Source organism: Phascolarctos cinereus, unplaced genomic scaffold (assembly GCF_003287225.1).
Source record: "Phascolarctos cinereus isolate Bilbo 61053 unplaced genomic scaffold, phaCin_HiC Scaffold_726;HRSCAF=1367, whole genome shotgun sequence".
Taxonomy (NCBI): Eukaryota; Metazoa; Chordata; class Mammalia; order Diprotodontia; family Phascolarctidae; genus Phascolarctos; species Phascolarctos cinereus.
In genome coordinates this window covers 355,408,922-355,422,291 of record NW_027556098.1, presented here as the reverse complement: position 1 = coordinate 355,422,291, position 13,370 = coordinate 355,408,922, and the positions used below count along the sequence as shown (strand labels likewise).

General features: G+C 41.5%; 1 protein-coding gene across 1 annotated transcript in view; it reads left to right on the top strand.

Annotated features, from left to right (window-relative positions):
• Window positions 1–13,370, top strand: part of CSMD2 (CUB and Sushi multiple domains 2) — a 974,125-nt gene that overhangs the window by 273,814 nt on the left and 686,941 nt on the right.

The window sequence follows — 13,370 nt, the reverse complement described above, 5'->3', positions numbered from 1 at the left end:
AGCTGAGTTTACCTCTCCATAGCAAGCCTATTCTTTCTTCCATGAGATAACCCTTAAAATACTTGAAGACAGTTATGCCTGGATTCTCCCCAGCCACACTATGACTAAGTCATCTCTTCATTGGACTAAATGTTACCAGTTGCCCATAAAGTATAGTCTCCAATCATTACACTATGCTTGTCCACTCTCTCTGGGGCCCAAAACAAGTTTGGAACCTCTTGTGAAAAGAGGGAATGGGTTTAAAACTAGGAGTTTAAAACTAATTGCCACCAATCACAAATGTATGAGGTGTGGTGGAAGGACTTTAGGATGAGTTTTGATAGGCCAAAAAAAAAAAAACCCAAAACACCCCCCCCCCCCAAAATGGCCTGGACTTCTCAGAGAATCAGAGAAGTTAACTTCCATTTTGATGGGCTTCCCTCACAACAAATTTCACTTTGATGTAGACACCACAGATGTCTTCCTACCAGGGTTGTTGTAAGGACCAAATGAGATAATGTATGCAAAGTGCTTTGTAAACTGTGTTATGCAAGTATAAGCTGTTATCATCATCATCATTATATCCCCTACAGTGAGTGGCCTCACACATAGCATCATCTCAATAAACATTTGTTGATTGAATGAGTAAATGCAACTCATTCCTAGCCTTCAGTAAATTCAGGTGGTGTCCTACTGATGAGAATGATAAGAGAAGAGTTAGGAACATCATCTATGTTTGTGGTTTCAAGGGTGGGGAGTAGAAAATTATTTTAAACTTGTATATGGACTCAAAAGTCATCTCTTAGTATTTGTGTGGTGCATTTAACAGAGGGGAACTATAGTTTAATAGAAAGATTGCTGGACTTGGAGCCAAGGTACCTGGGTTCAATTCCAGGATCTTCTACTTACTAATTATGTGATCTTGGGTAATATAGCAATAAATTTGGAGTCAAAAGACCTAGGTTCAAATCCTGCCTATCTTCATTAGTGGTAGGAATTCAAGTAAGTAATATGACCTCTCTAGACCTTGGTTAACTGATCTCTAAGATTCCTGTGACCTCTCAAATATTATGAAATCACTTAATAGATCTGTGCCTCAGTTTCTTCATTTATAAAATGGGAATATTAATGCTTTCACCACTTAATTCATAGTGTTATTTTGAGGAAAGTTCTTTATTAACTAAACTGATATATAAATGTCAAATATTATTCTTGTGATTATACGATTAGACAGGTGTGTACTCAGTGAGTTTCCCTACACGTCACTTCAGGTGCTACATGAACAGTGGCAGCATGGACCAGGCTCATCACCCTGCTTTTCTACAAATCTATAAGAAGCAAGATGTCATCTTAATGAATTACTATTTTTTAGAATCAAATTTAATTTTATTTTCAAATGAAGATCTATCTTATCTACCTCTCACTTCTCCTTACCTCCCCTAGTGAGAAAGCAAGAAAAACAAAACCCCTATTACAAACGTGTATAGACAAGCAAAACAAATTCCCACATTGACCATATCCAGTCATTTAACACCACTCTGCACTCTGGGTTTATCACCTCTCTGTCAGGAGGTAGGCAGCGTTTTTCATCATAAATCCTCTGGAAGTGTGGTCAGTCATAGTATTGATCGGTGTTCCCAAGTCTTTCAAAGTTGTTTATGTTTATGATATTGTTGTTACTGCATAAATTATTCTCCTGGTATTGCCTATCTCACTCTGCATTAGTTCATAAAAGTCTTCCCAGGTTTCTCTGAAAATTTCTCTTTCATTTCTTACAGTGCAACAGCATTTCATTACATTCAGATACCATAACCTGTTCAGCCACTCCCCAGTTGATGGACAACCCTTTAGTTTCTAATTCTTTGCCACCACAGAAAGAGTTGCAATAAATATTTTTGTGCATATGTCCCTCTTTCTGTTATCTTTTTGTGACATAGACCTAATAATGACATTGCTGGGTTAAAGGGTATATGCAGTTCAATAGCTTTGGAGCATAGTTCTAAATTGCTTTCCAGAATGGCCTGGACAAGTTCACAACCCCAGTAACAGCACATTAATGTACCTGTTCTCCCACATCCCCTCCAGCATTTGTCATTTTCATTTTTTGCCAATGTTGCCAGTTTGAATGAATGAATTACCATTAAAGGAAATTTTCTCCATGCTTATTCTCAAGCAGCCGAAACCCAGCAAGCCTCAAGTTTGAAAGAGCTGGATAAGAATGAAATTCTCCTTGCATGGAGTTCTGAATATGCACCAAAATTACTAAACTATAAAAATTTCTCATCTCTGCTCTTGATCTCCCGTTCTTATCTTTGAGGATTTTCCCTTTGCATTTTTAACCCTCGTTATTTTTTATTATTGTTACACAGGTAATCCACACATATTTTATTGTCCAGGTCAAAAATGACAAGAAGACTATATTCAATCATTTCCCCAAATGGAAATCTCCTCTTGCCCTTCTGCTTTCCCCTGTTGTTGAAAGGACTATGGGAAGGAGTTATGTCTAGAACTCTCTTTTCAATGGTCCTAACAGGAGCAAGAATATGTTGTGGGAAGGGAATTTGTCCGCCTTCCATCCCACCAAATGACATGGTTCTAAGAATTTGCTTGTTCTGATACCCCTGAAATCCTTCTCTGCTTCAAACCTGACTCATCCTGGCAATGATGCCTCTAATCCTGGTAGACAACTTGTATCTGTGCTCCAATTCTGAGACACAGTTTTTGTATTCACTACCTCCTCACTTTTAACAGGACTAGTAGTATCAGGCTAAGAACAGCTGCTGCCTGATCTCTCTGGTTTGTGTGATCAATGAGCTGTTCAGTTCAGTTCTACTCCCACCCCCAATTTTGTTTCTTTTAAAAAATAATTAACATAAATTTTATCAATATATTTGTTTCACATTATCTACATTTCCCAGCATATTCCTCCTTCTCTCCTCCCGCAGCAGTATCCTGTATAACAAATATGTAAAAATGAGGGAAAAAAAAGACACAGCTCAGCAAATCCAACCAACATGTCAAAAAAGACATTAGAAGTGGTATTCTGTACCCATAGGCCACAACTTGTGCAAAAAGAGGGGGAGGGGCAAGGCATATTTTCTTTGCCTTTTTTTCTGTAACCCAAATCTCAAGAAATAGCTATAAGGGTGAAGGAAAGGGAAATTTGAGTATTTGTGGAAATATATTCCTGTCCTCTCCATTGTCTTCCTGATCGATTTCCTTCAGTCAAAGCTTCCAGGTTATGAAGAACACCTATATTTTCTATTATCATCATCAAGCTTAGTGACTTTGAAGGCAGGGTTGGCAGCTGTGGTGGGTGGGTTCACCTGTAGAATTCAGAGCTTGATTGAAAGTATGCCTACAACAGTCCTGAGCAATATCTCATAAAGCCCCATAGTTGGTGCTGAGGGATTTATGGAATGATAATTATTCTCTGGCTCCTTCATCATCTGATAATACAGTATCAGGAAGGGGTGTTAGTGATTGCAAGCTCATACTTGATAACAACGTGTCATTGTGGTCACAAAAGCAAACGTGATATTGGGCTACAATTTTGGGCAAGTCACTTCCTCTCTGCATGTCTCATTTTTTGTTAACTGTAAAGTGAAGGATTTGGATTAGATCAGGAGCTCTTAATCTGGAGTCCACAAACACCAGTTTTAGGAGATCTGTGAATTTGGGTGAGAAAAATCTATTTTTGTTTTTACTTACCTCTAAGTGAAACTGAACATTTCCTTCAATTATTTAAAAACATTATTCTGAGAAAGGGCCCATAGGCTTAATTAGCATGAAAAAGCAATAGATACCCCAAAAAAGTTTAAGAACCCCTGGTCCTTAAGGCCCCTTCCCAGATCTTATGCTCTCTGGTTTTGTGATGTTAAGTCTTACTGTCTAGACACAGGGATGTGATGGTCTCCAGAGGTGTCTGGAGGTGTCTATTTTGTCTCCAGGAATGTCAATTGTGTATTCTGAGCACTACTTTTTATGACCAATAAACTAGACCATGTCCATAGGAAGGTAATCAGGATGGTGAAAGGATCAAAGATCATGTCACATGAGGGGCAACCCAGTGGAAGAAGAATTAGGTGCATAATGTCTAACCCCAGAAGGTGGAAGTAGGGCCAATGGCAATTACAGGGAAGGTAATTTTTTCTCAGTATAATTAAAAACATTTTGACAATTGGAGCTATTCAAAAATGAAATCTTAAAAGGTAGTGAGTTCCTTTTCACTTGTGGTATCCAAACAGAGGCTGAATGACTAATTATCAAGGATGTTGAAGAGGACATTTATGCTCTAGTTAGAGGTTGAACTCTATGGGCTCTTAAGTCCTTTCCATCTTTCAGGTTCTGTGTTTCTCAATAAACCAGGAAACAGGATCAGAGGATGCCATGGAGGGGTAGGGCAGGGTAGATTTGTAACAACGGAGGCAACCCTGTGCCAAGAAAGCTTACATTGAAATGTACGTATGACATATAGTGAGTGTTTCCTGCAAGGCTCTGATCACCTTAAATGGAGTGAATCCATCTTAATTCAAATTAAATGACTATTTAATTAACGTTATCTCCATTTCCAGAAGTGAGCTCATATACCGTGTGTTTATCTGTGTGTCCCTGATTACTATGCATTCTTACCTTGAATAATATTTTGATTAAGAATGCAATATGATTAGCTGTCAGCTATTTAAGATAAAGACTCACAAAAATCTTTTTTTCCACCCACACAGCTCAGTTTACATTTCCAATTACACAGTGAAAGCCCATGAGACATCTCATCCTGACAGGTGCCTTCTGCTTAGAGGGCACTTGTTACACCAGAGGTCATACTTCTTGCCTGTTCTGGTGGCTACCATGACTATCTAGATCTGGGTGACTGTCTGAAAACCATAGCTGTCTTTCAGGTAGCCACAATTAAGTAGAGTCAGTCAATTGGCTATGACCAGAACAGAATGAGACAAGGAGTCCAGGATTAGAATGCAACAGTTTGCCCCTAAATGCAGCATAGGGTTTTAGTAGAACTTAAGGGTCATTTCATTCATCTCAATGCCTATAGTAGGATGCTGATTAAACCTAGAAAAATGACTGTCTAATCCAGCTTCTTCCTTCTCCGCTTAGGCTAGTGACTTGATACCTTCACAGTCAGGAACAAATGTGAAAATCCTACAGGTAGGTTCAAATAATCAATTGCACCAGAACTATATTAGGGAATCTGGCTCAAAAGAAATTCCTAATAAGAGGAAAGGGGGAAGTTCTGGAGGATTTAATTGTCTGAACCAAAAGGAGGCCAGGATCTCTGTTATCTGAGAGATTCAAGTCTTGTAAAAAAAAAAAACAACCCAGAAGATATATGCATCAGTCATATATCAGCCAACAAGCAATTATTAAGTGCTACTGGTGTGCTGGGGAAAGCATTAGCATACAAAGAAAGGCAAAAGCAGTCCCCATCTTCAAAGTACTTATTTTCTAATGGGGGATACAATATTCAAACAATATATGTAACATATACATTATAAATGGGAAGTAACTTCAGAGGAAAGACATCAGCATTGGGAGAGATTTAGATTTCCTGCAGAAGATGGGATCTGAGCTGAAATTTGAAGGAATACAAGGAAGCTGAGAGATGGAAGTGAGGAGGGGGAGCATGCCAGGGCATGGGGGACAGGCTTTGCAAAGGCAAGGTGACAGGAGATGGTGTGTCCTGAGCTAGCAACATCAAAAAGACCAGTGTTACTGGATCATAGAGTGCATGGAGGGGGAGTAAAGTTTAAGAAGACTGGAAAGATAGGAACGGGTCAGGTTTTAAAGAGCTTTGAAAAGCTGAAGAGGAGATTTTCTATTTGATCTTGGAAATAATAGGGCACCACTGAAGTTTCTTGAGAAAGAGATTGGGGGTTGACATAACCAGAGTTATACTTTAGGAAGATCACTTTGCCAGCTGAGTGGAGCTCAGTTGCATGAATTGGAGTGGGGAGAGATCTGTCTCAGCAGAGAGACCGATCAGAAGGATGTTTTGGTAGTCCAAGTGTCAGGTGATAGAGGGCCAGCACCAAGGTTGAAGTTCATAGGAAATAATCCAAGAATATTGACCAGTAGAGTACAAGAGTCCATAGGGACCGAAGGAAAAAGAAAATGTCTATGTTGGGGTAAAGGTTTTTATCCAGGAAAGACTTTCTGAAAAACTCCACATACCAAAATAGGTATTTTCTTACTTCTTATTTATTTTGGAGGCAGAGTGGGACATAGATTACTAGAGGGGAGAGAAGAATGTAAACCAGGTCAGGAAGTAGCCAGTGCAAAGGCCCATGGAACATGTTGGGAATTGGAGTTACCTGGGTGAGGAGTATGTGTGGCCTCACGATAAGAATCGTAATTAACATTTGTACAGGGCTTTGAAGTTTACAAAGCACTTTTTACACAGAATCACAACATGTTGGAGTTGGAGTCCCTGCCTTAATGGCCATTTAGTCCAACCCATATCCAAAAAAAGAAAAAAGAAAAAAGAATCCCTATTACTACATTCTTGACAAGTAGCCATCCAGTCTCTCCTTGGAAACCTCCAAAGAGGAGTGTGGGGCAGCCTACTCCCCTTATGAGGAGCTTTAATTGCTAATAAGTTTTTCCTGACATCCGGTCTAAATGGGCCTCTTTGCAATTTACACCCGTGTTCCTAGCTCTGCCCTCTAGGTTCAGGTAGGACAATTCTTATCTTCTTTCTGCATAACAGCCCTTCAGATACATGAAGGCTACCATATCTTCTGAGTCTTTTTCCCAGCTCCTTCAACTGGTGCTCGTGTGTCATGAGCTCAAAGACCTTCTAGAACCATTCTGAGCCTTCCAACCTAGCAGCATCTTCCCTAAAATGTGTCTCCGAGCATCTGAACACAATACTCCACATGTTATCTGTCCAGGAAAGAATATGAGAAGAATAACTAGCATGTCTATAGCATTTGAAACTTTCCAAAAGGCTTTCCATACTTGATCTCATTTGACCAGGACAGCAATTTTATGAACGAAGCGCCCATTTTAAGCTAAGCTGAAGAATCTGAAATTTGAAGGAGCTAAGTGACTCGTCCGTGGTCAACCTGCTCATAAGTAGCAGAAGCATAAAATCTGAATCCAGGTCTCTCCTGACCCCAAGCCCAGTGCTTTGCCTACAATCACAATGGAAGGATAGTGAGGCACCCATGTAAGTTTCAGTGATTGCTGTCACCTGTGGGCATGAAGGGAACACAGGTAAGATGTACCCATCTATGCTTGAGGAGCTATGAACCTTCGTGCCCTTAGAACAAACAGTCTGAATTAGGGAGAGCTAATGGTTTGCCCCACAATGAAGTCAAGCTATGTTTGTTCTCTACAGCAGCAGAACAGCGTGGGGAAAGGGATGGTCCTTTAGAAGCCATATCATCTATCCCTCTGCTCTCCAGCATAATCCCTTTTAAATGGGTTCCTGTTTTTTTTTTTTTTAAGCCAGTCTCCTGAGACCCAACAGGCCCTGCCTTCTGCCTCCATTCTCCAGAGGAGACATTGGTAAGCCTAGTCCCCATCCTGCTATAGACAAGGGCATGGCCCTCCTACTCATACCATCTGTTGAATTGCTAATTAGTACCTACCACTGTACATTCTAATGAGTTATAGCAATTAGTGCCTAGCATCGTGCATTCTCACAGCTTTGTTTTCACTTTTGCCACTACTGCAAATCCTGGCTCCTGGCTCCTGGCTCTATTTCACTATGGCAGCTGCCAGGGAATTCAGATAGAAAGGAGGGGCACTGAGGGTGTAAGCGACAGAAATGGGAAGCTAAGAGCCAGCTTGCTCTGCAGTGGGGAGAAAGCCAGGTGACAGCTCCTCGCTGTGGCTAAACAGGACCACTTTCTCTGCTGTCCCCCCACACCACTTCCCCCTACCCAGTCTCCCTCCTGGTGAGGTCCAGACCTAGGGGATGTCCTAGGTATCATACCAGGTCTTTTTGCTGTCAGTGGGCCTATTAACAGATGGTGCATTTTTCTCTCATTTTTGAGGAGGTGCTGACTAGCAAAATATTCAACAGAAATAGCCTTTTGTCCAGAGACTACCTCTCTGATCTGAGCTCAGAGGATTTCTTGGGATTCAGATTGAAAGGGGCCTTGGCTATCATATAATCCAATCCCCTTTATTTTACACAAGAGTCAAATGAGATCCAAGGAGGCCGAGGGATGTCTAGTGTGGTGTCTTGGGAAGAACAAGGTTTTGGGCTCAGGAGCCCTGGGTTTGAGTTCCAGCTCTGATGATTCTTAGCCTTACTCAAGAGTCAGCTAGGTGGTGTGGTGGATAGAGCATTGGACCTTGAGTCAGGTGCAATTCAAATATAGTCTCAGATACTTACTAGCTGTATGATTCTGTCTGCCTCAATTTCTTTATCTATAAAATGGGATAGCACTTACCTCTCCCAGGTAGGAGAGTGTCCAGTTGTGAGCATAAAATGAAAAAATATTTGTAAAGTGCTTTGCAAACCTTAAAGCATTATATAAATGCTATTAATATAAGCCATTATGTAACAGTGTGGGCAGCTAGGTGGCACAGTGGGTAGAGTGCCAGGCCTGTGGTCAGGAAGTCTCATCTTCCTGAGTTCAAATGTGGCCTCACACACTTTTTAACTGTGTGATCCTGGACAAGTCACTTAACCTTGGTTGCCTCAGTTTCCTCATCTATAAAGTGAGCTGGAGAAGAAAATGGCAAATCACTCCAGTGTCTTTGCCAAGAAAACCCCAAATGGGGTCACAAAGAGCCAGACGTGACTGAAAATGACTAAACAAGTGTAACAGTGGCAAAGTGACTTCCCCTCTCTGAGTTTCTATTTTTTTGCCTCTAAAATGTAACAATAACCAGGCTCACAGTTTGAATGAGAAAAGTACTTCGTAAACCTTAAAGTTCTATTTTTGTTTAGTCATTTCAATTGTGTCCAACTCTTTGTGACCCTTTTTGGGGTTTTTCTTGGCAAAGATACTGGAGTGGTTTGCTATTTCTTACTCCAGCTCATTTTATAGATGAGGAAACTGAGACAAACAGGGTTAAGTGACTTGCCCAAGGTCACACAGCTAGAAAGTGCTTGAGGCTGTATTTGAACTCAGGTCTTCCTAACTCCAAGCCTGGCACTCTATCCATCGTGCCACCTCCTTGTCCTTAAGGTTCTATACATTTGTGTAATGATTGCCTGAGGTCACATCGACAGAATGTAAGTAATCTTGAAAGCAGGGACTCTTTCCTTTTGTTGTTGTTGTTGTAGCTGTTGTTGTATCTCCAGAACCAGCAAGTGTCTGACATACAGAGGAGGGGAGAAGTAATGGATGTGATTTCATCCATATAGGAAACTCTTCAGTGAGGAAATTCCTACTACCTATGCAGATCTGAAGCTCTTCTGCAAATTTCAGTCTTCTAGAGTTGCCTTTGCCACCAAGATGTCAAGTGGCTTGTCTACTGTGCTTCAGAATCCAGGTTTTTCTGACTCTAGTGCTGGCTTTCTGTCCGCTGTGTCATATACCCTGGTATTGTCAATTGATTGATCAATGGGGTAAGAGGCAGGGCTAAGATTTGAACCCAGATCTTCTGATGACAAGGCTACTGACTGCTCAGTCCATCATACCATGATGCTCCCGGACACCTTGTCCTGCCTGAGAGTAAAGAAAGTAATCAGCCTAGGCATTCCACTAAAGCAGTATGCAATTCCAAAAGACTCTAAGACTTCTCCTTTCAGTCTGGACTATAACCCTGCCATCAAATTTAGGGAGATGGGATGGGGGCTCCTGGGACCAAGCTAACAATGGGAGGCCAAGAGTTGTGGCCATAGGGGGCAGACTAGAACTTCAGCATTCAAAACTACTTTTTAATAATAGGTCAGCAAGGGAATATTGTGAGTGTCCCTCCTCACCTTCCTACAGCAGTTGGCTTCCACTGGGAGAAGAGCTTGCAAGTGACAGTTTGTCCAAAGATAAGGATCATGGAACACTCAAGCCAGGAAAAATGAGCACATAATGCCAGTCTGGGCAGCAGTCACAGAATCTGAGTCAGAAGGGGTTTTAGAAACCATCTAGCCCAGGGGTTCTTAACCTAGGGTTTATGGATCTTTTTTTTTTTTTTAATGTTTTGAAGCTGTTTCCATTGTAATCCTATGCGTCTTATTTTATACATTTAAAACCATGATTCTGAGAAGGGGTCCTTAGGTTTCACCAGACTGCCAAAAGGGCCCATGATGCCAAAAAGGATTAAGAAGCCCTTATCTATAACCAACCCATGCCTGAATAAGAATCCCTTCCATGAAATATGTTTTGCATGACTTCTTATGCATAATAGGTATTGTATTCCTTGACTTCTCAATGGATGGGGAGGGGATGGACAGAGAAAATTTGAAACTGAAAAGAAAAAGAAAAGAAAAGAAAAAAATAGTCCCCTCCCTGAATTTGCTGACAGGTGATCCAGCCTCTGCTTTCATACCTATCTCGTGATGGGGAGCCCACTCCCTCATGAGACAACTCCTTCAACTTTAGGCGGGGTCTAATAGTCTGGAAGTTTCTTTCTGACATCAAACCTAAATTTTCCTCTTTGTGACTTTTACCTATTGCTCCTAGTTCTTTTCCTCGAAGCCAAGCAGAACAAATCTAAATTGTCTCCCATGTGACAGCCTGTCAACTACTAAAGACAGCCGTCATGTTCCCCCTAAGTCTCCTTTTCTCCAGGCTAAACATCCTTAGAAGTCTCAGTATCCAAGTAAGAGAAATTTAAAAAGACCCGAGTCTGAAAAGGCTGAACAGATGTAGCTAGCTGCCCATGAGTGTGGAAGGCACAGGGCAACACTGGAGAGGAAAGAGGAAAGCCAGTCATCTCGGGATCAAGAAATCTGAGAGGGCAAAACCAGGATCTTGAGGAACCAGACCCTGAGGAGTGCCCCAGAGAGATAGAGAAGTGAGTGGCAAATTACTTACAAATGCCGGTAATGACATAGTCTGCTTCACCCAGTGAGCCAGGTGGGGCCTGACAGCTATGTTTCCTGATAAGAAATAATGGACGTGTATCATGCAGTGTAGCATACAGTGCTATACCATAATGTTAGTGTTTGTAGAATCTTGGCGAGTATCCTTGAACATAATGAAAATATTTTGTCTGTGCAGTTCCTTCTCCTTTTCATTCCTATCCTTCCCTCCTTTTACCCATTCATCCATTCAGCTCTCCCTGATCCCCTTCACCTATTCCTTCCCTTACCCATCCAAATTCATCCATCAATCTATCCATCCACCCGTCTGTCCATCTATTCTTCTAGTTGTGCTAATCCAAAAATATCTCTTTGATTTTAGAAGACTGGTCTCTTTTGCAGCAGGCTACCTCTACTCCAGATACACACACACACACACACACAGAATTTTCCCTATGTATGTCTCCCATATTGGAAACTGACATGGCCCATGATTGTGGAATAGAGGACCTCACTGGCCACTTCCCAGCATATGATTCAATGACCTTTTCCCTGTCAGTGACTTCAGAGATGAGAAATCAAGCATATACATATTAATGAGAGCCCAACCCTCCCCATAAAACCCATAACACTCATCTGTTTTGCAAATGCCTTACTGTGTGGGCTATCTTAATACATAGATCTTCACCAGTATGGCATTGGCCAGCAGCCCTAGTTTAAAAGTATCGGCTCAATACCCTGTTGAGGGGAGGAGGCGTGTGATCTTGCCTAGTTTGGTGATTTCAGCTTATTTCCACTAGTACAGGGGGTCATGAATTGACCTGTTGTGAATGTACAACCCTGTCTGTGAAGAAGTGATGAAGTTCATAAATATGGGTAGAACAAGGCCAAGGATCAGTCTCTCCACTGGAGGTCAACTAGGAATGAATCCTCTTCCTCTTCTCCATGGCTCAAATACCCCAATGCCCAAGGCTGATTGACATCACTGATTACTGTAGCCTTCTCTGTTGCTCTTGCCCCTCATATTTTCACCTCCATGGATGACTCCTGGTAAATCTTAAGCCTCCCACTGAGTGAATTAAAACGTGCCAAATAAACTCATACTTCTTTTAGCATTCAATTTCTGGGCTGACTTTTTGGAAAACCTTGGCAGTGAACTGCTACACCCATCTACTCATCCATCTATCCATTTATCCAACCATCCATCGCTTCTTCTGTCTACCCGCCCCTCTATTTATCCATTCACCTATCTACTAATTATCTGTCTACCTGTCATCTATCTGCCACTTTTCTATCTGTCTTCCTCTCTTGGTTCCCACTCCTCTAGCAACTGTGGCTGTTCCTAAGCCAAGCTTTTCAAATCTCACATTGGTTTCCTCTTTGTGGAAAGGCAGGTAAAGGAAAAGAGTGTGTTTTCTGAGTCTTTAAGACCCTCCTCTGGGCCTATAATTTTGGAGAGTGAGGAGGAATGGAACTCTCACCCATTCCCACCCACTTCGCATATGAAGAATGTTCTCCCCAGCTACTCTCCTGGATTGGCCTGTTTGCCAAAGGTAGATTTATCCACTCTATTGCATATAAAGGTTAAATTTTAAAATGAAAATTTGAAAGGATTTCTCCTTTCTGTTGCTCTTAGGGTCCAGCTCCCTACAGGCCCTTATGCCTCTGTTCTCCATTTATGCTATTATATTAGGCATAAGAGTTTAACTCTTTCTGAGTCTTCTGTCACTACTGCCTTATGCCAGACATGTGCTTGTATGTACACACACACACACACACACACACTCACAAACATATGTGTGTGTGTGTGTGTGTGTGTGTGTACATAAATATTCCACTATTCTATGTGCTCAGGGACTCAGACCATTAGAAAGAAACTTGTAAATCATCAAATCCTCTTTCCGTGCCTTACCCTGGCTGCCTTCTCCCTCTGCTCTTCCTCTCTGTATGGAACTCCCTCTTGTTCACCTGGCTATTCTGCGCTAGGAAGCTAGACTGGGAAGGGTCCCTTGGAAGCTTAGCTCCACTGTGGGAAGTGTAAATTGCTTCTCTCCTGAGCCCTGAAAGAGTGTGAGATGAAATTCAGATAAAAGGAAAATTGTGATTCTTCAGCCATCCCTATATTTGTTGTTACCATCTCGATTATGGTTCAGTGCTATGGAAGATAGGATAGTAAGAACATTATCTTGATTGTGTCTTTTATCAGCTGTCATCTTCAGCTGCCCTCATCTTTAGGTGAAAAAGGTCATTTGTGGCTTTGAGCTCTTCAGACTTTCCCATCTAATCCTGGTGCTACCCAGTGAAGGGGAAAAATACATACAACAAACCCCTCTGGCTATTCATTTAGAGGCATAAGAGTTGGAAGAGCTGCCAGTCTGTCTATAACCTTTGTAATGTTGAAAGAGCATGGCAAAATGGATAGACTGTTAGACTCAGAGCCATAAAGATCTAT